Genomic DNA, 23,402 nt, shown 5'->3' on the forward strand with positions numbered 1-23,402 from the left:
TGTCAGATGGAAAGATGGACAGACTTAGTCAAGGCTTACAATGGTGCCATTGTACCGTTTGGTGAAAAATTAGAAATCAGTTTCAGAAATTGTTGTTTCCCCACCCAACCTCCCTTACTAGTTCCTTTGCTAATAAAATTTACAAGTGGAAGAATCATTAATTCTGCAGCACAATTGCTAATAGCCACAGTGACTCCATGCTAGGGCTGGAATGAGACTTACCTGGAACTCCCGTCTTGTTGAGCATTTTGGTGGATGGTAATTGTTAAGCCTCAAAACAATGCTGGAATGCACATACCTGCGACCTTTTTTTGCACAAATTGCCAATTTGCACCCCAGAAATGATTTACACATTTCTCCTTAACATTTGGGAGCATAGGCCCCTTTGATAATTTGACAACTTTCACTTCTCCTCAGAAAAAAAGGCAAAGACATAAAAATTTTCATACAATTTCAGGAAACCCCCCCAAAAGACCCCAGGTTAAGGACCTAGTACCAACTTCTGCTCCCACCAACAATGTAAATGCCTCTTTGCTCACACCTTCATTTCTTTTCAAACTTTTTACTGATTTCATACGAAAAAAGTATACCGCTCTTTTCTTCATTGTATTTTTTTTATGTTATTGAGGTCGCATTGGTTTAAAACATTGTGTAATTTGTGGTATACATTCTTATATATCAGTTTCGGTGTAGACTGCATCGTGCTCACCACCAATAGTCTAGTTTTTATCTATCACCATGCATATGTGCCCCTGTACCCCTTTCACCCTCCTCCTCCCTTCCCCTCTGATAACCACTAATCTGTTCTCTTTTTCCGTGTGTGTGTTTATCATCCACATATGAGTGAGATCACACAGTGTTTGTTTTTCTCTGTCTGGCTTATTTTGCGAACATAATACCCTGAAGGTCCATCCATGTTGGGACGATTTTGTCTTTTTTTTTCTTAATTTGTATGTTTTGACTGCTAATGAAATGTGAACACTTTTTCTAAAAAATTAATTGGTCCTTTTTTTTTGTTCATTGCTTATTCAAGTGTTTTATATGATTCAGATTTTAAATACTAAATAAAAATTTTTAACTCAACACTGTAAAAGCAGATAATCTATTGGACACATCCAATCCCTAGACATTATCTGGATAAAAGCATAGACTTCTCCGAGAGCATCCGATTCCCATAGTGCGTTTCTCACATTGGCCACTAGAGGACAATATTAGCTCATCTATTACATTCTCTCACTTCTGCAGTGCTCAGACTGCTCAATTTATGTTCCATAGAAAGTATTTAACTGAAAAATACTTATAAAGAGTAAAGATTATAAATGCTTCATTATGTATGTAACACATTATTATATAAAAATAACATTATTTAAAATTTTGCATTCAATTTGTTTCAACATAAGTACATGTACAAATGGAATTTCAATAAATTACTAGCATAATCAGTGCTTCCAATGAAAACTATGCCTTTATTGGCATTCATTATTATATAGGTTTACTGAAACTATCATTACTTATAGAATGGTGTTCACAATACAATTTGGAATTAAAACTTAATAAACCATTAGCATAAAATGAAGAAAACCAATTGATTCCTGAAAAGTTTCTTGAAAGGCTGCTAGATTAATTCTTGATTCCAAATATTTTATCCCATTGTCTGATCATGTACTACAAGATAAAGCCTGAATTTTTTTCATTTAGTAAATATTTACTGATCCCCTGCACTTGCAGGATGTTCTTTTGGGGCCTGCAAATACAGTGACGAAGAAAACAGAAATCCCTGACCTCAAGAATTTACATGCCAGAGGGGTGGGGCAGGGAAGATATACAGACACGTACATCTTATATACGCATTAGAAGGTTACAGGTGCTGAGAAGAAAATAAAGCTGGGAAACGGGGCTGCAATTTTACACAGAGTGGCCAGGGGAGGCTTCACACACACGACTTGACATCTGAGCAGACAGCTTATGGAGCTCAGAGTCAGGTGGATCTGAAAAAACATCACTCCAGTCTAAGAGGGAACACCAAGCACAGGGTCTGGAGGGGGAGTGGAGCTGACCAGTGACAAACAGTGAGGAAGCCAGTGTGGCTGGAGAGAAGGAGCGGGAGAGGGGGAGGTGTCCCCTGGGTGGAGCCTTGACAACCAACATGAGGACTCGGACTTTTATTCCAAGATGGAGGAAAGTTGGGGTTTTAAGCACAGGCAGGATATGATCTGCATGTATTAAAAGTATCACTCCAACTACTATTTCAAGAATAGACTGTAGAGAGACAAGGGTAGAAACAGGAAGACTAATTAGAAAGCTACCACACTTATTTGAGAAACAATAGTGATGTGGAACAGGGTGACAGCAGCAAAGACGTGGGGACAGATGATGCTTGAGGTGCCCATGAGCTCTTGTCTAGGTAGCTACACAAAGGACACTGGCTTCTGAGGAAGAGGTATAGGCTGGAAATATAAATGTGGGAGATATAAGTGTAGAGATGCCATGAGATCATAAAGGGAACAAGTGTAGAAAGAGAAGAAAAGGTCTGAAAATGAACACTGGGACATCTAATGTTTAGGAGTCAGAGCAATGAGGAGACACCAACAGAGGCTGAGAAAGAGTGTCAAGCAGAGTAGGAGAAAAATCAAGAATGAGGTGTCGGAAGCCAACTGCCTCCAGGAGCAGAAAGTGATCCACCAGAAGCTGAGGGCAAGGACTCCCCCTTGATGTCAGCGCGGTGGATCGTGGGGGCCTTGACAAGAGCAGCGTCCTAGAGTGGTGGAGCTGGAAGCCTGATGAGAGAGGAGTAGAGAGATAAAGTGTGATGTAGAAGACAGCAAATATAGCAGTTATTTTAAGGAATTTTGGTAGAAAGGGGACCCAGAAATGAAGGCATGGCTGGAGAGTGATATGAGACCAAGAGAGGGTTTTCAAATGATGGGAGAAGTGATAGCATGATTTTATGCTATTAGCAGGAGAGAGACAAAACTGGAGGTTGTGATTAGAAGATGAGACTTTCCAAAGCAATGTCCAAAGGGCATGGGATCTAATGCAAAAGGTGAGGGTTAGCCACCTTTAGTACATGGCCAAGAATAGGGGCCCAGCTGTCCGGAGGTAGGAGCATTTTTGATTAAGAATATAAGGTCACTGTGACCCATGGTCCTTTATTCTGTATTTTATTGGGAAATGTGCCATACAGGAGCTGTTTATATGTGAAAGCTAATGCCGTATCTAACCAATAGAGTTAAACTGTATAGCAGCCTGATTACTTGGCTCTCCATCGTTCAAAAAGCAGTACATCCCGCAGCTGCCTGGGCCTAGGTTTCACGGGGGAGGAACCCAATGGGTTGAGGAAGCCTGCTTCAGAGGACACTGCCTCTCATTAGTTTCCTCAGAAAAAACTGCCCACGAGAACAAACAGGGTTTTGCCCACATTCTCCTGTCGCAGCAGAGAAGCCCCGCCAGCCGGTTCGTTTGTGCCCTCCGCTGATGTGATACAGAAAAGGGCAGTGAAAACATAATTGCCAGGGAGGGGCCAAAATAGAGTACCACTAAAAACCAACAATGTTTAGATCTTTCAAAGTTGTGTTAGATTTCGAGATCATCTGCTGTCCCCTCTGACTGGACAGTTTTGTCCCGGATCTCCACATGACTCACATTTTCACATCATCTGTCCTCAAATCAAATGTCCCCATCACAGAGACGTCTTCCCTGCGTGGAGACTTAACCACACAGTCTCCACTCCTTTTTGAGTCCACCCAACAGTCACCCCCATTCCTTTCTTTTGCACTGTTTTTCTTTGATGCCCTCGACATTCCTGATATTCTGTGAGGTCTTTCCTTATTTCCTTATTTCCCTCCTCCATGAGGGCAGCAAACTTGTTGATTTGGTTGACTCTTCTCCTCAGCACCTAGAACACAACACACAGAGAAGTTGCTCAATAAATATGTGGTGAGTGAATGAAGGGATGTGAATCAATTAAGACAGAAGAGAAAGAATGGAATGCTGTTGGAGCTGGCAGGAAGCATGTAATAATTGAGGCATCCTTACGCAAAAAAAAATGTTGTTGTTTATCTGAAATTCAAATTTAACTGGGCATCCTCTATTTCATTGGGCAGTTCTACCTCTAGATGTTTTAATTGTTGGCAAAACACACCAAACCATGATACATCCAACATAGGTGCTTAATCAGTGTAATCAGGAGGCAGCAAGAGACAGTGGGAAAGAGATACAGGGGAATCAGGGGCAGTTAGGCAGCCCTGGAATCACGTGGCTGTTAAATGTTGGTTTTAGGAAACTTACTTTGTATGTTATAAAGAAATAGGATTCAATTACTTGTTCAATAAATAATATGTGCCAAGCACCAGGCTAGCACATAAAATTATTCCACAATGGGACAAACTCTCCCACATCTCACTTTTTCCTTTTACTTTATTGACAACATCTTGCAAACTACCTTCTCAAAAATTTTATCCAGTCATTCTTGCCCAGAACCATGAAAGAAGTCACTTCTTGCTTTTTTACTGAAGGACAAATGATTCTATGGGCAGGAATTACTTATATATGAAATGAGTCTTTCAGTCTGACTGCACCTGAAGGATTTTTCTCCACCCTCTTCATAAGCCCCCTCACCCTATCGTAAGATCACAGGCTCATGAACTGTTTTGTTTCTATGTATCTATTATCTTCATTAGTAACATACGTTGTTATTAAAAATACATAGATTCCCACTGCCGTCAGTTTCCCTGGCAAACATTACTGATTTTCTCTACCTTGTGTTTTCAAAGAGGCGTTTTTCAACATGGCTGCCTTTTCTTTCTTGTCTAGGTTTTTCTGTATCTGTTCAGTTAGCACCATTTAGTTAACACTGGGTTACTGCGAGCTCCACAAACCACCTACCCCACACTGTGTTTCTCTCTTGGGGGAAACGAAAGGGTGTGACATTTGAGGAGCATAAATTCATTAATCTCCCACAAGATTAACACAATTTGAAGTCTCTCAGTGGAGGTCTGTACTTTTGTTCTCATACTTTACAGTGAAGATGATAGATTAGTAAAATTCACTTAAAAGGAGGGAGAAATGGCAGTTCCCTAAAACCTAGGAATGTTGCTCTCCAGTGCAGCATTGAAGAACAAATTGAAATGAACAAACCAAAATTTCTCAGTCAGACCCTGATTATCCTATTGCTTTGACTCTTGGGACGAAATGTACTCTCCTCCCGGGGAATGACTTTGTGCTTTCTCCAGTGGTGGCTGCAGTTATTTGAGTGTTAGAAAGTTCATCTGAGAGGTCCTTATTCTGGGGTCATCAAGCCCAACCTGTCCATCTGGCAGTTCTGACATGGGACAAAGTGTCCATTGAACACAAAAGAAGAGAGGAAGAGTCAGCTTGGAAGTGAAAAGAGGAAGAGAGACAGCAAGAACATTTCAGAACAAGGAGCCAGCACAGCCCTCTCCAGCTCTTCTTCTCAAGGCTCTATGTAGGAAGCACCAAGCCACAGCACTAGCCCTCTCACCACAGGGAGGCGCACGCCCCAAGGTCACAGAGCAGACTTTCTTACAAAAAGCACAAACATTGCAACAGCACAATTATCAGGGTCTTGTCTACCACTCTAAATTTACTGGATAGTTTTACAACTTAGAAATTCTTTTTTTTTTTTTTTTTTTTTTTAAAGATTTTATTTATTTATTTTTCCCCCAAAGCCCCAGTACATAGTTGTCTGTCATAGCTGCACATCCTTCTAGTTGCTGTATGTGGGATGCGGCCTCAGCATGGCTGGAGGAGTGGTGCCTCGGTGCGCACCCGGGATCCGAACCCGGGCCGCCGGCAGCGGAGAGCACGCACTCAACCGCTAAGCCACGGGGCCGGCCCTCAACTTAGAAATTCTTGAAGCTCTAAAAAAAGTTATGTAAATTACATTCATAGGTCCCGGGGTGTGTGGGCCAGACCTGTATGGCAGCCTTGCAAATTTTATCATCCTGCACACAGTTGTGCACAGAAACCCCTTGGCTTATTTATGTTCTATAATTCTTGATATTCCTTGTGGGTCCCTACACTACCAATAGAGGAAAACACAAATATAATCCAGTTGGTAAACTCCATTAAATACATAGCATCTTTGGGTAACTCAGGCTTTTCGAGGAGAAGGCTGAGCATTTTAAACTTCCTCCACTGCCCTGGCTGTTGTCCAAGATAGCAGCTCAATGAATGATGCTGGGGCCCTGGCTACATACACACCATTGCCTACCTTCCCTCTCCTATTCCTGGTCACTGGAGCCACCACCTGGCATCTACTGTTCAAGTCTGGGCCTGAGGAACAGTCAGGTCTTTCTCAGCTGGGTCTGATGAGGTCTGACCTTCAACTTCCATTCTTTCTCCAGCCCAGGTGGGCCACCTACCCTTGCTTAAAGAGTCACTGTGCCCCAATGATGTTAATATCCCTCCCATTAAGTTCACCCAGTAGTACCTTTAGCTATCCAGATAGTTTGCCATAGCATTCATGGAAACTTCTAGAAAGGGGAGAATCTAGGGAATCAGGCCCTCACTCCACCTGCCTCACCCTGCAGTTGCCCATATTGTTATGGGAAGAATCACTCTCTGAGATTTCCTCCTTTCAAGAAAGAAATAGGGCAAAAGCCTCTCTTCCACCTCTGCCCGCGCTCTACCTAAACGGCTCCATGCTCAGCACTTTGGCCTAGACAGGGTCACTCAGACACCTCGTCTCACCATGTGCTCCTCTGCCTCTGGTACGTCCTTCCTCCCAGGAGGATGGGCTCCCCTCTTTCTCTTCTGTTCTGACCCAGACGTACCTGGCAGGATACGGGTGATGCACTCAGTCCAAAGGGTGCCCAGACGAGACCCACTCTCCCCTTCCCTGAAGGATTTGACTTCATGGTTCAAGCTTGAAGGTGAACGAATAGAAGGAAAAAAAGATGATTGTAGGACAAAACAAAAACACATCTCTTCAGTGCTTTCCAAAGTGTGATTCCTTTATATCTGTTTTCTCAGAAGCAGAATTTTTTAATTTGTTTCAAGTTTCTTCACCAGCTTTTAGCTTCCTAAAGTGCCACTGCACCTTCAGCATTCCAAAGAGGCCTTTTCATTATCTCATTAAAAAATGAAACAAAACAAACCCACCTAACCAGTTCTCCAAGCTTTGATGTCAAGTCAACAGCAGTCAGCAGTCAAGGGGGTGGAGGCTGCAGAAAAGCTATGTGTGAGGATGTAAACACAGTGCTCAGTTCAGAGAGAGAATGACTCACACAATTTGGGGCAAATAAAGAATGATTGGAAAATCCAAAGCCAGCATATTAATGAAGTAGTCTTGTTTAAATGGTGGTGAACACACATCTGTAATTACTTTAATGATCTTCCCCACCACATAGTAAGGACACACCTGCCAGTTTCAAAAGGTGAGCGTTGCCTTATGAAACTTATCACATAAAACCAGTTTTATCCAGCTTCTTTTAAAAATTGATCTTCCAATGTGATTGCCTAATTGAATAAAGCTTTAGTAGGACTCAATTTCATTTGGATTTCTTTAGGAATTCAGTCCAAATAGTGAGTAATTTTTGGCACAAATAGTCATTTGAAAGGTCACGGAATATGAGCAAGAAGACTTTCTCATTACTTGTCATTTTCAGATAGTATATGTCCTTTTGAATATTGATTACAAAACTGGCAAAGAGTTAGCCAGTGATGATTAAACAGCTAGTAACTATGGGGGATCAGAATTGGCCCCCACCCTCACTAACTAACCAAAGGAGTTTGGGATGGAAGCTCTGCCCCCAGAACAGGCCGTGATCACCATAGACATCTCCAGTGTCTGGGTGGGTCCGTGCTAAGCCCATTCTTAGTTCTGGTTGCCCTTTATGAGAGACATTTACATTTGTAAAGAAAATCTCTATCTGTAAAGGTATCTTCTTCCCTGTACCAGGAAGAAGGGGGGGATGGCCTTACCTAGAAACTTATCAGAACAGAAGATGAGGACTTAAATCTGCATGATAAACTTACCCATTGTTAACTGTGCTGTTTGGTAATATGCTATCTGACTCCCACTAGGTTCCTATAGATAACATCCTCCTGGAGTCGGGTCACCATGGTAATGGATGTTTGAGCTATTTTTTCAGGAACCGAACCCCTTGTCTTCTTCAGGCAGGATTGAGACCACCAACCCATCAACTGGGCCCTTTTGACAGCAAGAGGCTGAACTCCACCCTCAGGGCATGCTAATGCCGCCATTCTGTGAACATGTGTCCTACAGAGGCATGAAGTCTGGCTACGCTTGCGCAGATCATCAATTACCTCATCTCTCCTCACCTCCAATCATTTCAGACCACCTTGCCCCCTTCTCCATAAATAACCGAGTCCCTATTTTCGGGGAGGTGGATTTGAGACTTATTCTCCCGTTTTCCTCACTTGGCTGCCTTGTGATTAAACCCTCTCTCTCTGCAATCGCATCGTCTCGGTGATTGGCTTTCTGGGCAATGGGCAAAAATGGACCTGGTGTGGTAACAATTAGATCTCAGGGGAAAGTTGGAAATCATTTCTAGAGCCTTATTATTAAAGTCTCAAATAGACGTCAGGTGAGGAAATTTGCATAGTGACTATTATAGGCATTATTTTAAAAAGTCATTCTTAAGCAAGATAAATTTTATTCAATTAAATTGATAAAATACCCATTACATATTGTTTTTAGCAGGTTCTCTTCAATGTTTATGTAATTGTTTCACTGTTTTCAATGTATGACTTAGATCCACAATCAAAAAGAGTAAGACTCTGCTTTGGGACCACCATAGTTTTAAAGAAAAAAAAGAGCACACCATAGAGAAGTGAGGAGACGTGTTGAAAAATATAGCTATGAGGCAGTTCTTAGGAAAACAGGCATAAATAGAAGTGCTAAACTAAGAACGTCAGGTCTACTTAAGCTCCTTATTTAAACTTCCCTGAAATTTAATGTAATTGTTAACCAAGATGTAAAATGTCACTGAGAAAACCACAGCTTTTTAGGAACTAGAGCCTCATCAGTCCTTTTTTTATTAATTTCAAAATTCACTTTTTTTTTTTTTACTTTTTTTGTGTGTGTGTGAGGAAGATCAGCCCTGAGCTAACATCCGTGCTAATCCTCCTCTTTTTGCTGAGGAAGACCAGCTCTGAGCTAACATCTATTGCCAGTCCTCCTCCTTTTTCTCCCCAAAGCCCCAGTAGATAGTTGTATGTCACAGTTGCACATCCTCCTAGTTGCTGTATGTGGGACGCGGCCTCAGCATGGCCAGAGAAGCAGTGCGTCGGTGCACGCCCGGGATCCGAACCCGGGCCGCCAAGAGCGGAGCGTGCACAGTCAACTGCTAAGCCACAGGGCCAGCCCAAAAATTCACTTTTAAATAAGAAAACATGAGCATTTCTCTATAAACTCCTGCAGCTCCTTGTTGGTACATGTATTAATATACTTACCATAAACAAACTTCTGTATGTGCTTATCTACCTCGCCACACAACACACACACACCCACACACACGCACGCGCACACACACATCAGATTATAAACTAGGGCAAAGATTGTATCTTAATCTTTTTTAATCTTCTACAATGTTTATTCCTGGTCTTGTAAACAGTAGGTGCTTAGTAAATGTTTATCAAGTTGAACCAAAGTTTGCTTTAATGGTTTAAAATTTTAGCTCCTATTTTCTGTAGAGCTAATAGATGGTGAACCTGACACAGTCAAAAGCTTAAAAAGAGAGAGAATTTCTAAATAAGATATCTAAAAGACTCCATACTTTTATGGTACACTGGTATGGTATGCAGACTACATTTTATTTTTTTAATCAGTTCTATTATTATACCTAGGTTCAGCATAAATTTTGCTGATAAGTCAATGTGGTAAATTTCCAGGGTTTTAGATTGCCTATTCAACACGTAAAGCTGTGTTGACAAAAGGTATATCAAGGAAACTGATTGCACTGGCTTCTGATTAAATTAGTACTGGATGAGCTTTATTGCTTTCCTTTTTAATATCTCAATACTGAAGGCTCAGTGCAGGAAGGTTGAATTGAATTGTGTTATATCAGGATTCAGAAAGTATGGCTGTCCTTCCAGATTCTATCCACTTTTCCCTATAGGACAATTTCCTTTAATTAAAGAGATAAGTGTCTGCTTTTTTTTTTTTTTTGGGTATCAAAAGTGGCTCAAAATTAAAGACCTAAAAAAGCAATGCACGCACGTGGGATAAAGACAAATGAATACAGCTATGATAAAGCAGAGCAACTAGAAGAGAAAGAAGGAAGGAAGGAAGGAAGGAAGGAAGGAAGGAAGGAAGGAAGGAAGGAAGGAGGGACAGAGGGAGGGAGGGAGGAAAAGGGAGCAAAGAAGTGAAAGACACTTCAATAAAGATGAAAAACAAAAATAGATGGAGAAATGATTTTTTTTGTGAATTTAAGGACACCACCTAGGCAGGGCCAGGACTATGTCTTGATAAATAAATGAAAAGCAATAGGATATATTAGAGTATATGAAGAAGCCATTTGGTTTAAAATTAATTCTGCCTGACCTTGTGTTTCCAAAAGGGCCTGACATGGCCTGTTAAGACAAATAAAAGTTTAATAACATGTATACCTCCTGTATACATAGAAGAGACCCAGGAAAACTGAGTAATTCACCAAAATGGCTGAAGCCACCACCTTAAATACCATGTTCAGCTAAAGATAAAGGAGGATACTGAGAGTGGGGAGTCAGTTATGAGGGGTTACCAGGAAAAGCACAGTAAACAACAGTAAGATTGTTATGCAGATTTAAGTCGTTGCCTTCTTCATTGATAAGAGTTTCTAGAGATAAAGTCATTCCCCCCTTCCTGGTACAGTGAGGGAGACATCCTTATAAATGGAGATTTCCCTTACAAATGTAAATGTCTTTTACAAAATGTCTTCTACTTGGTTTTCAGAGCTTCACCCATGTCTGCAGTTTCTTAAAAATAATCAGCCTAAAATAATCCTTATGCCAAAGAGCTGCTGGAAGATATTCCACAATAGCATATTAATTATTTTGAATTAAAGTTACTTGAGAAGCAGGCAGTGCAAAAAAAAAGGGGGCATTTTGACCCTTTTCTCTCTGTTCCCTCTGAAAGCAGGAAATAAATCTCCCATGTGAAGAGTGTTCTCCCTGTGCCTGGAGGCTGAGAGAGACATCCTTATCACCAGAGCTAGGGAATTCAAGGCTAAGAAGCCTTTACAAACAAACCCTGTTACTTTTTACTAATTTACTACCTCAAGCCTAAACTCTGTTTAAATTCCTCTCTCATTACATAACTCAAACCTAAGTTTATTTGTCCTGTCCTTCCTCACAAATTTATTGTTTCTTTGTGTAAAAGATATATACTGCCTGCTTTGTTCACTCACCAAGCATCCTTTCTCTATGATCTCCAATACGTACATATTAAATTGGGTTTTTCTCCTGTTAATCTGGTCTTGTATCAATTTTATTATTAGTCCAGCCATAAGAACACAAGAAGGGTAGAGGGGGGAATTCCTCCTCCCTGACAGAGATATATTTTGGGGTGAAAAATTCTGCTCCCCTACAGTCCCATCTTTGAAACTTCAAACAAAAAGTTTCACAGTCCAGAAGCTGAGTTGCTAGATTGCTTCATCTCATTGAACCAGTCACTCAGTCTTGAGAATAAGTCAGTTCAGTTAAACAATTGTGTCTCATTTCAGGAGGTGGTTCCCAAAGTTAGGCCTATATTGTGTGAGAAATTGGGTATTTAATAAGAGGTATTTCTATGGAAACAAAAAACAAAACAAAACAAAGGTTAATCATTGGAGCAGACTAAAAACCAGTTTCTGAGCCCAGGGGGCAGCCAATCAAGATTTCTAGATCCAGCCGATTCAGATGGAGTGAGAGCTGGTGGTAGCAATCGGGCAGATTTTCCTAGTTTGCAGTTTGAATGTCTCTGGTGATCTTGCTGAGTGTGGCCCACACAGAAACGGACACAAAGATTATCTAAATGTGAGCTATTGTGGTTATTTTTCTGAAGTTTCTATCAGGTGATCTATCTCCAGTTTGCAAGGCTTCAGGGAAAAGGGCAGCTTTTGTTCTTAGTGCTTCCAAATAAGAAGGATGGGAGAAAACTGGAAACATTAATTTGGAGATTTGTAGCTAAATATTAGAGGAAACTAGAAGAATTCAGGATCCAGTTGAAAACCTCAAAGACAATGAACAGCACTAGAATCTAACATCCATAAGTGTATTACTGAAACATAATTTTCCTCTTTAAGATCACCCTCATTTTTACCAAAGATAACCAATTTAGGATTAATTTATTTGCAAAATGAGTCTAGTTTTAATAAACTTGGACCAATTATTTACATAAGTACAGCAAGAATAGCAATTGATCATATAAGCTCTCATAAATCTGCTTTGCTGGAACTTTTTATAAGGAATCTCAAATTGAACTTTTAAAGGCCTCTTGAGGCCAGGAAAGCTAAGCCAAGGACTTGCCATCAGACTTTGCCTGCAATACCTATAGATTTGGGTGAATTCCTCTCTTCTCAAGGTCCCCAAATTACCTATAAGTTCTTGCACTTGCCAGGAAGTGATCTTTTTTACTCACCTGGTAAGGTTGCCGGGAACCTGTAAGCAAGGTACCAGGCTGTTTTTCCAAGGGGCTTTTATTGGCCCCATAAAATCAATCTTAGTTCCTTAAAGCTGTCTGGTCACATCTGAGTTTATGCATGCCTCCCTTAAATATGACATTCCAGTCAAAGCCTTGGTAATATAACCAGTGTTTCCAGTTGCATCCTGTTATAAGGAGAACAAAATCTTATTGAACTTATGTTAATAAATGTATTGCCATGAAAATAAGAATACTCACTAAGAGTTTCTGAATTTTGGAGGAATCAGGTAGAGAGAAAAATATAAATGTTTCAATTCTCTCATAAATGTAAAATTTTCCAAATTGCTCTTAAGTCATAGCTGAAGAGAAAAAAAGTTTTCTTAAATCTGGAAAAATGAAACATTAAAAAAATAAGTAATGTTGCAAATTTAAAAAGTCATAAGAATTATAATCATCCTCATCAGTTCATTCAGTCCTGTGTAAGTAATTCTTGATTTTGATCTTTAGCAGTTTTACAAAGCCATCAGTTCCTCTGTTAGAATTCTGCAAATTCTTTTTTTTTTTTTTTTTGTGAGGAAGAGCAGCTCTGAGCTAACATCCATGCCAATCCTCCTCTTTTTGCTGAGGAAGATTGACCCTGAGCTAACATCCATGCCCATCTTCCTCTACTTTATATGGGACACCGCCACAGCACGGCCTGACAAGCGGTGCATCAGTGCGTGCTCGGGATCCGAACCTGGGCCACCAGCAGCAGAGTGCGTGCAGTTAACCACTACGCCACAGGGCCAGTCCCCTAGAATTCTGCAAATTCTTACCCAGTTCAATGGTATGTTCTGAAAGTTTATTAGAAACCTGTATTCTACGGTAAGTGTCAGAGTCCTTTCTATGAATCTCTCTGAAGATTAAAGATGTTTCAAAAACATCAAAGTAAAATAATAACTCCCTATAAATGACAGAGACTTAATAATGGCCATACTTAAAGGTCAGATGAGGGTTCATTATAATGCAATAAGAAAATTTAGTTATCTCTGTGACACACAACAGTTAAGATAACTAGAGTTATGACCAAAACGTTATGTCAGGACATATGAGAATTTTTAGAAATTTTGTACAATTTCTAGAACATTTATATTAATAACTTTCACCCATGCAATAAAACCTTAGAAAGTTTATCATTACTTATTTGACAATACTTCCCATGTAATTTTAACACATCAAATAAGCTTAATTAATTTAATATATCCTTTTTTATAGGAGAAAAAATCCTTTGAAATGTTCCAGGGCCCCTCCAGAAAACTTTGAAGTTAGTTTTATGGTCAAAAGATTTCATTTTTGGACTTTGATTTTTGGAGGTTCATCAAAAAATTTTTTAAAAAATGATTTTAAAACACTTATCTAAGTAGGATCACAGATCATTATGAAATTTAATACTTAATTATCTATTTAACCAAAGTGATAATAAAATATTTCAAAGGCAAATACAGAAATTATTTTCATAAAACACAGAATCTTTGTTTTCTAGGTAGATTTACTTTAAAAGAAAACCTCTTACAGTCTCTTATCAGGAGCAAACCAATAGTCTAAGAAAACTTCATCCTTTTAACAGATAAAAAAAATTAAGGTTTAGTTTTCTATAAGTACACTATTGATATTAAAGCCTATTTCCAAACCCCTTATATCAACAATCCAATTTTTAACCAACTTGACTATGCAAGGTAAAATTCTTTCTTTCTCCTTTCTATTTAATTTTTTCTTCATAACAAAAGTTCTAGTTTAGACAAAATTACTTCTCATTTCCCATTTTAAAAAATTGCATCTCCATACCTCGTATCTTTTCTTAACCAAAAACATATTCTACTTTTCTTGCATATAGAATTGTTTCCCTTATTATTTCTAGTAGTTTTAATAATACATATTAGAATTTTTACCCCTTAGAAATCTTAATTTCAAGTGAAAACTAAGAAGTAAGCAATTGTGAACCATCTTTAACATTCCATAGCTTGGCAACTTTTATAAATATCTTTTATTATCTTTAGACACATGCTTTTCAGTGCAGCAGAAAACATGTTTACTAACAGACCCAAATATCTTTAGTTTCTTGGTAATAAAAAGCCAAGAGTAGGTAGCCCTATGTTCAGTAATTAATGTTTCATTAATTTATCTTATTTGAAAATGATCTAGATATTCAATAAATTTCCATCATTTAACTTAACTTGCAAAACTCTAAGGTTTCAAGTTACCAAAAAGATTTTGGAAACTATTTTTAAGTACACAAAATATAATTGTTACTAAAAAGTTTATCTATAAACTCTTATTTCATTTACATCTATTTAATTCATTTGCTACCAACATTTATGCTTAGATTACCTGCAAAAACTTTATAAGACATTAGGCAAAATCGGCCATTGTTGTAAGTTATTTTTTCTGCTCACAAATTTTGCAACAGAAAATATGAATTTGATTAGTACCCAGGTGGAATAAAAGCTGTTTATCTGCATTATATTCAGTGTTGATAACTCTAAAAACATGTTTGTATTAATTAAATCAACAACCTTAAACTAGCTTGTATTTACTAAGTGTTAATACTAGATCACATGAACTTGAAAAACATTTGGGTTAGTTTCTGTCATATTTCCAAGAACATTAAAATCCCTAATCCTTAGAAGTGCTTGACATTTAACCCAATTAAATAGAGCTCTTTTACAAATTAGCATTGGCAATACCATTCAGAGGTAGAAAAATATCTCACATTTACAGCATATTATTTATATATATATATATATATATATATATAGACACACACAAACACACAGACAGATGCAAACAGAGATCATATAGCTTTTGTCTTAAAAAATTTTAGTAATGAGATGAGCACAATAGTACAAAATTCACCAGTTTATAAAAGAACAGTTGAATCCAAATTTTGTTTTGGCAGTTGGAAAAAATTAAGTTTTATCCATTCAGATGGCTAAAGTTTTTTATTAATATTTATGGAGAAGACACTTAAGATTTTTTGTTTGCCCAATTTCCAAATACCTCCCCTCTTTTTTTTTTCTGATAAGAAACTTCTCTCTAAAATTTGAATTTTGAAGAATAGCTCCTAGTCCTAGAGAAGATGGGGGTAGAAAATTTACATCCCAAATGCACAGAGAAAATTCCTCCAAGAAGGGCTATGGCTTTCTAAGGCCAGAATTTTTCCCATATAAGCTTTTTGAGATAAATAGGGGAAGTTTGAAGATTTTTTAATTGTTTCTGAAGCCATACCTCTGGTCCTGTAAAGACTCAACTTATAAGACAAGGACAGTTATTTCTAATTCCTCAAAGAATTGAGTCGCAGTCTGAATATCAAAGGGCTGACCCACCCACCCAACTAAATTATCTTCAATTTGCCTCTTTATATCAGGGAGAAGACTTCAATTCCAACTAAGATGGAAATCAAAAGATTTCTATGTTCTAGAACTTCAGAGTTCAATGTAGCACATCTTCAAAAAGTCTGCACAAAGCATTCAACAATGGCCCTCTTTCCAGTGCACAATTCAACCCCAGGCCAATTCACTCCGGGGGGAAAAGCTTCCACTATCATTCCTGTCAGCCCCCAAATATCAACCTCTAGCTTCTATCTCACACCGTGTGGGCTCAGGCAACCCCATCGGCCCCCCTTTAGCATGTTTAATTAACATCACCTGAAGTATGGATTCACACGCCCTATTTTACAATACCAGGCAGGGAAAACATTCCCCAGTGAGACACAATGTTCATCTCCACAATACAATCAGGCAAAAGAGACGCAACCACATTACATGAAGTTTGTCCAAATACAGCAAGTCTCCTACAAGCTTTCACCTTAATTCCATCAACTTTTATACCTCTAACCATAGCCTCCACCAGGACCCCATCAACAAGTCTCAGTCTTATAATGTTGGGTGGGGGAAGCATTCCCAGCCAGACATAACATCCATTCCCATAAAACACTCAGGCAAAGCTGACATAACCTCTTCACATAACCCCTGCTCAAACATTCCAAACTTTATAATCCTGTTAACCCTTATACTTTTTCATTTTCTCAATCTAATTGTAGCACAAGTTAGTGTCACACCAGTGGTTTTGGTATCACAGCTTATGGGGTTCCCACATCAAGGAGCCCCAGAAACTTCTCCTCTTTACTCCCCAGCCATTTTATACACTCCTGTGCAAAAGGCCTTGGGTCTCCACTGAGAGGTTGAGCCAAGGGACCCTGGCTATTTTGTCAATCTTTAACTTGATTAATCAGCCTAACTGTTGCCCCAGGTGATTGCTGGTCATTGTAATTCTTTCCTTCAGGCTTTTTAAATTTCTCCAAATTGGGGTAAATAAAGCAAACTTTTTCGGGCCCTTCAATGTTGAGGGACCAGCAGGGAGAGTCCCTTTGGCCTGTCCAACCTTAGGTAGTGCTATATTAAAGCCTTTGTTCTAACCCCTGAATGAATGTTTTTTTCATCCCATTTCTTAATAATCATCTAAAGATTTCCACCCTGCTGGGATGAGTCCCGGGACTCTTCCCTTTCTGATTCCTCTTTGTCCACCTCTTTCATTGTTTGCTTTATCCACCCTATTTCTTAATAACCCTTTAAAAATCTCCACCTTGTTGGGAAGCGTCCTTTGACTCTCCCCTCAGCCTCTTCCCTTTCTCTTGTTAAGTAACCTAATGTTTTTATTAGCATCTCTAAGACCCAGGAGGGGAAGCTGAGAATGCAAATTGGATGAGGCTTCCCAAACCATTTTGTTTTGTTTTGTTTTTTATTAAGGGAGTTTTTAAGGCTAGCCGTTATACTTCTTTGTATCCACCTTTTAATTTGGTCTTTCCATAGGTACCAATAAAACAACTGTTTATGATGAGAGCTCTCTAAACAATTTCCAATTTAGAAGTTTGTGTTTTTTGTTGGGGGGGATCATGAGGAAGATTGGCCCGAGTTAACATCTGTTGCCAATCCTCCTCTTTTTGCTTGAGGAAGATTGTTGCTGAGCTAACACCTGTGCCCATCTTCCTCTATTTTATATGTGGGATGCTGCAGCAGCATGGCTTCATGAGCAGTATGTAGGTCTGCACCCAGGATCCGAACCTGCAAACACTGGGCCACCAAAACGGAGCATGCAAACTTAACCACTACGTCACCAGGCTGGCCGCATAGAAGTTTATTCAATTTAAAAGATCCATCATCTGTCCATTGACAAGTAGGATCTATTAATCTCAATAGTGATTCAAATCAATAAGCCTTTTATGGCTTAACCAAAGACACAAGAGGCATCCCACGAGAGAGTACAAAGGATCACAAGATCCAGAAAATTCACTTCCCAAAATAGTTTAAGAGAGAAAAGGCCTTTTTTGCACAAGTAGTAAGATGGTGTAGTGAAAACAGTGTGTCTGGTCTCCCATAAAAATATGAGACACCTCCAGTCACAAAGCTGCTAATTTGTGACACCAGGCAGGTGCTACTGGAATGGGCTTTTCCAGGACTAACAAAGCAACAAAGGTTGAGATGACAAAGGCCCCTCATGGACTGGGGTCTCCTATGACAAATTCCCCTGAGAGCTGGCACAGCCAGATAAAGACATATCAGTTGCAAGTCCAGGTTGTTACCTGTGCTTCTGACCAACTGGCTTGAAATCTCAGTCTATTCAACTGGTTGCCAAACGCATGCTAGTATGTGCATCCTCCAGTTGGCAGAGACCAGAGAGAATATTCTCAATGGTTGTAAAGCGAAGCTCTCAAGACATAGAACAAGGCAAATGACACAACAGACAGAGACAAAGTAAAAAACAGTGACCATCTCTAGAAGGAAATGGATCAATAAAGCCAAGAGTACTCCAACAAATTTACCAGAATTGCTAAGCCCAAGAAAATAGCTCCACAAATATTGTCTCCTGCTAATCTAAATTTAGAAAGGAAAAACACTCACCACTCTTGCTTCCATTGGACCCTGCCGGCAGAGATCTAGGAGACTAATGAGGTAAGAACTCTTACCTTCTGCCAGCTCTTATCAGAGGTCCGAGATCTCTCAGCTGCAGCAGTCTCGGAGGGAGCAGCATCCTGCCAGTGAAGTCTCCTGGCTGGTCGCCAACTGTTGGGGAGGAAAACTTTCTCCTCTACCCTTACAAGTTCTTCTGGCTGATCTAATAATCTAATTGACATGAGACAAATTAACAGGAGAAAATCAAACAAAATTTTAATAACATGTATACATCCTATATATAGGAGGGACCCAGGAAAACTGAGTAATTCGCCAAAATGGTTGAAGCCACCACCTTAAATACCATCTTCAGCTAAAGACAAAAGACGTTGGGGTGGGGGCAATCAGTTATGAGAGGTTACCAGGAAAAGCACAGTAAATAATGGTAAGGTTGCTATGCATATTTAAGTCCTTGCCTTCTGCACTGATAAGAGTTTCTAGAGATAAGGTCATCCCCCTCTTCCTGGTACAGTGAGGGAGACACTCTTACAAATGGAGATTTCCCTACAAATGTAAGTGCTTTTTACAAAGAGTAACTTCCCCTTGGTTTTTAGAGCTTCTCCCATGTCTGCTGTTTCTTAAAAATAACCAGATTAACATAATCCTTATGGCAAAAAGCCATATTTTGGGGTGACAGATTCTGTTCCCCTACACTGTCCTCTAGACACTAAATGCCAGTAGCAAATCCTCCAGTTATGACAATCAAAAATGTCTCCAGATACTTCTGACTGGAGAAGTATACTCTCCAGTATACTCCAGATACCTCTGGGAGGCAAAACTCACCCCAGCTGAGAACCACTGAAATAGAAGACATGTTGGAGCTGTTATAGGGGAACGCTACTAGATAAAATGCATACATCTTTGTAAAAGCAGCCCGATGCCTTTTAGTTCCATGCCAGCCCTGACCCTTACCCAATCTTGGCCTTCCTTTGGAAATAACAGGGGAGGAAGTGGTGGAAGCCTTCACACCAACACCTCAGATGAAAACATCACAACTTGCCAACTGCAGCCTAGCTTCCCTCCAGGAAAACTGCCATCCAAGAACCACCACCTCCATTTGCTGCAGAGTTGGCACGATCTGCGACTAGTCCTAGCATCGAGAAGGAATAAAATTCTTTGTACTTATTCTTAGGATTTACATAAATGTTAAACTAGTAGAAATTTTTACTATTTCAGATACACACACACAAAAAAAATACAGTTTTAGGGGCCAGCCCCATGGTGTAGCGGTTAAGTGCGCGCGCTCCACTGCTGGCGGCCTGGGTTCGGATCCTGGGCGCGCACTGACGCACTGCTTGTCAGGCCATGCTGTGGCAGCGTCCCACATAAAGTGTAGGAAGATGGGCACAGATGTTAGCTCAGGGCCAGTCCTGCTCAGCAAAAAAAAAAAAAGAGGAGGATTGGCATGGATGTTAGCTCAGGGCTGATCTTCCCCACAAAAAAAAATAGTTTTAATATCTTCTATACTGTGTATCTCAGACATTCATTCTTTCCTTGTATTTAAGGAAGCAAATAGCAAATATTTGTTAGAATATTTCAAAAATATAGTAGAAGTTATCATGGCCTTTAGAGTGAATTTTAGTTTTTTCCTCCTGTCAAAAAGGCCAGTAAAATACTCTCTTTTATTGCAGGATACAAAATCAACATACAAAAATCAGTTGCATTTCTGTACACTAACAACGAAGTAGCAGAAAGAGAAATTAAGAATACCATCCCATTTACAATTGCAACAAAAAGAATTAAATACCTAGGAATAAACTTAACCAAAGAGGTGAAAGATCTGTACACCGAAAACTATAAAACATTTCTGAAACAAATTGAAGAAGACACAAAGAAATGGAAAGATATTCCGTGCTCTTGGATTGGAAGAATTAACATAGTTAAGATGTCCATACTTCCTAAAGCCATCTATAGATTCAATGCAATCCCTATCAAAGTTCCAACAACATTTTTCACAGAAATAGAACAAAGAATTCTAAAATTTATATGGAACAACAAAAGACCCGAATAGCTAAAGGAATCCTGAGAAAAAGAACAAAGCTGGAGGTATCACACTCCTGACTTCAAAATATACTACAAAGCTATAGTAACCAAAACAGCATGGTACTGGCACAAAAACAGACACACAGATCAGTGGAATAGAATCGAAAGCCCAGAAATAAACCCACACATCTATGGACAGCTAATCTTTGACAAAGGAGCCAAGAACATACAATGGGGAAAAGAAAGTCTCTTCAACAAATGGTGTTGGGAAAACTGGATAGCCATATGCAAAAAAATGAAAGTAGATCCTTACCTTACACCATACACAAAAATTAACTCCAAATGGATTAAAGACTTGAATGTAAGACCTGAAACTGTGAAAGTTCTAGAAGAAAACATAGGCAATACGCTCTTCGACATTGGTCTTAGCAACATCTTTTCAAACACCACGTCTGACCGGGCAAGAGAAACAATAGAAAAAATAAACAAATGGGACTACATCAAACTAAAAAGCTTCTGCACAGCAAAGGAAACCATCAACAAAACGAAAAGACAACCTAACAATTGGGAGAAGATATTTGCAAACCATACATCTGATAAGGGCTTAATCTCCAAAATATATAAAGAACTCATGCATCTCAACAACAAAAAACTACCAACCCAATTAAAAAATGGGCAAAAGACCTGAACAGACATTTCTCCAAAGAAGATATACAGATGGCCAACAGACACATGAAAAGATGTTCAAAATCACTAATTATCAGGGAAATTCAAATCAAAACTACAATGAGATATCACCTCACGCCCGTCAGAATGGCTATAATTAACAAGACAGGAAACAACATGTGTTGGAGAGGATGTGGAGAGAAGGGAACTCTCATACACTGCTGGTGGGAGTGCAAACTGGTGCAGCCACTATGGAAAACAGTATGGAGATTCCTCAAAAAATCAGCGATAGAACTACCATATGATCCAGCTATTCCACTGTTGGGTATTTATCCAAAGAACTTGAAAACACCAATTTGCAAAGGTACATGCACCCCTGTGTTCATTGCAGCGTTATTCACAATAGCCAAGACTTGGAAGCAACCTAAGTGCCCATCAAGGGACGAATGGATAAAGAAGCTGTGGTATATATACACAATGGAATACTACTCAGCCATAAGAAACGATTTAAATCCAGCCATTTGTGACAACATGGANGGACATTGAGCGTATAATGCAAAGTGAAATAAGTCAGAGGGAGAAGGTCAAATACCGTATGATTTCCTTCATTAAGTAGTAGATAGTGACAACAATGGACGGATACATAGGGACAGAGATTGGATTGGTGGTTGCCAGAGGGGAGGGGGGAGGGAGGAGGGTGAAAGGGATAATTCGGTGCATGTGTGTGGTGATGGGTTGTAATTAGTATTTTGGTGGTGAACATGATGTGGTCCATGCAGAAATAGAAGTACAATGATGTACACCTGAAATTTTTACAATGTTATAAACCAATGTTACTGCAATAAACAAAAAATTAAAAAAAAAAAAAAAAAATACTCTCTTTTATATTTCAATGTTGTCAATTTCTTTTTCTTCTCCATTTAACTCTCAAATTACTCAGATTTTGTTTCAAAGTATTTTCCTTCACTTTCTTTCTTTATGCTGTGTTATTCAATTATATTGAATAAATTCAATTGAATATTTATTGGGCTCTACTAAATTACAAACTGTGAAGGACAAAAAAATAAGACAGCATCTCTAGCTTCAAAGAAGTTAACCATCTATTTCGTTAAGACTAACACAAATAAAACAACTAGTGAACAATACAAACAGTTCTAAGACTCCCTGACTCGAACTATGACCAGCACATAGAAGACTCCCAACTAATCCTTGTGGACTGAGTGGATAGACCACTAGCGCTCCAGTTTCTGAACGCCATCAAAGTTGACAGATGGAGACCCGTGAGGAGTTATCTTGGTCAGAGAAGGCCTCCTGGTGAGAACTGCAGAACCCCACCCAAACCTCTGCACTAAGTCAACCCCAAACTCTAGCAGACTTTTAGCAGCTTAAGGCTGTGTCCCTAGGAAGACCCCAGCGCCCCCCATAAAAACGTCTGCCTGAGAAAGCTCCCACTGCCAGGAAAATATACTGCTTTTCTGGCCAACACCTGAGGATAGGCCCCAACCTCCTTTTCTCAGAGCACGTACTAAAAAGAGCCTACAATTGTGAATCCTCCCACTATCTCTTTGAGATGTATACATATCTCCTACAACTCAGGAGTGTCTTTCTCAAGGACCTGAGAGCCATTCCTTTGAAATGTGTGGGGGACCAGAATTGGCCACCCCAAAATGTGTCTCTTTACCTTGATTATTTTTAAGAACAAAAGACTCTGAAAGAAATTTTGACCTTCCTCTAACTGCCTAAAAGAATTCAAGATAAAAGTCCTGTCCCCAGGACAGGCCATCATCATAGATAACTTTGGGTATTGGTAGACTGTGAGGGTCCTTGCTAAGCCCATTCTTATCCAAGTTCTGTTTACCAAACTTTTGCTTTTCCTTCTCCATGTGAATTGCCTTCCTCCCCTTGGAAGTCCCAAACCACTACCCCCAGCACCCTCCTTTGTCTTTAGCTGAAGATGATATTTAAGGTGGCAGCGTGGGCCATTCTGGTGAGTTGCTCAGTTTTCCTGGATCTCTCCCATGTATACATGTTATAAAACTTCGTTTGATTTTCTCCTGTTATTCTGTCTTATGTCAACTTAATTCTTAGGCCAGCCTAGAGGGACCTAGAGGGTAGAGGATTTGTCTTCTTCCCCTACAAATGTAACCTTCAGGAAGGATAGGGCCTCTGTGTCCCAG

At 39.5% G+C, this 23,402-nt stretch overlaps 1 long non-coding RNA gene across 6 annotated transcripts in view; it reads right to left on the reverse strand.

Annotated features, from left to right (window-relative positions):
• Positions 1–1,446: 1,446 nt before the first annotated feature.
• The window catches only part of LOC147915219 (uncharacterized), a 41,839-nt gene continuing 19,883 nt past the window's right edge, over positions 1,447–23,402 (reverse strand). For 5 of the 6 annotated variants that reach the window (XR_015554521.1, XR_015554517.1, XR_015554518.1 and 2 more), the window contains 3 exons: positions 12,587–12,774; positions 6,795–6,886; positions 1,447–3,895 (listed from right to left, as the gene is read on the reverse strand). This is a non-coding gene — a long non-coding RNA (uncharacterized LOC147915219). Of the gene's footprint in view, positions 3,896–6,794; positions 6,887–12,586; positions 12,775–18,590; positions 18,748–23,402 lie in introns of all 6 variants that reach the window. The other variant, XR_015554519.1, reaches the window with a different exon arrangement.

This window comes from Ceratotherium simum, chromosome 15, assembly GCF_057802395.1.
Source record: "Ceratotherium simum simum isolate JZ-2026a chromosome 15, ASM5780239v1, whole genome shotgun sequence".
Lineage (NCBI taxonomy): Eukaryota > Metazoa > Chordata > Mammalia > Perissodactyla > Rhinocerotidae > Ceratotherium > Ceratotherium simum.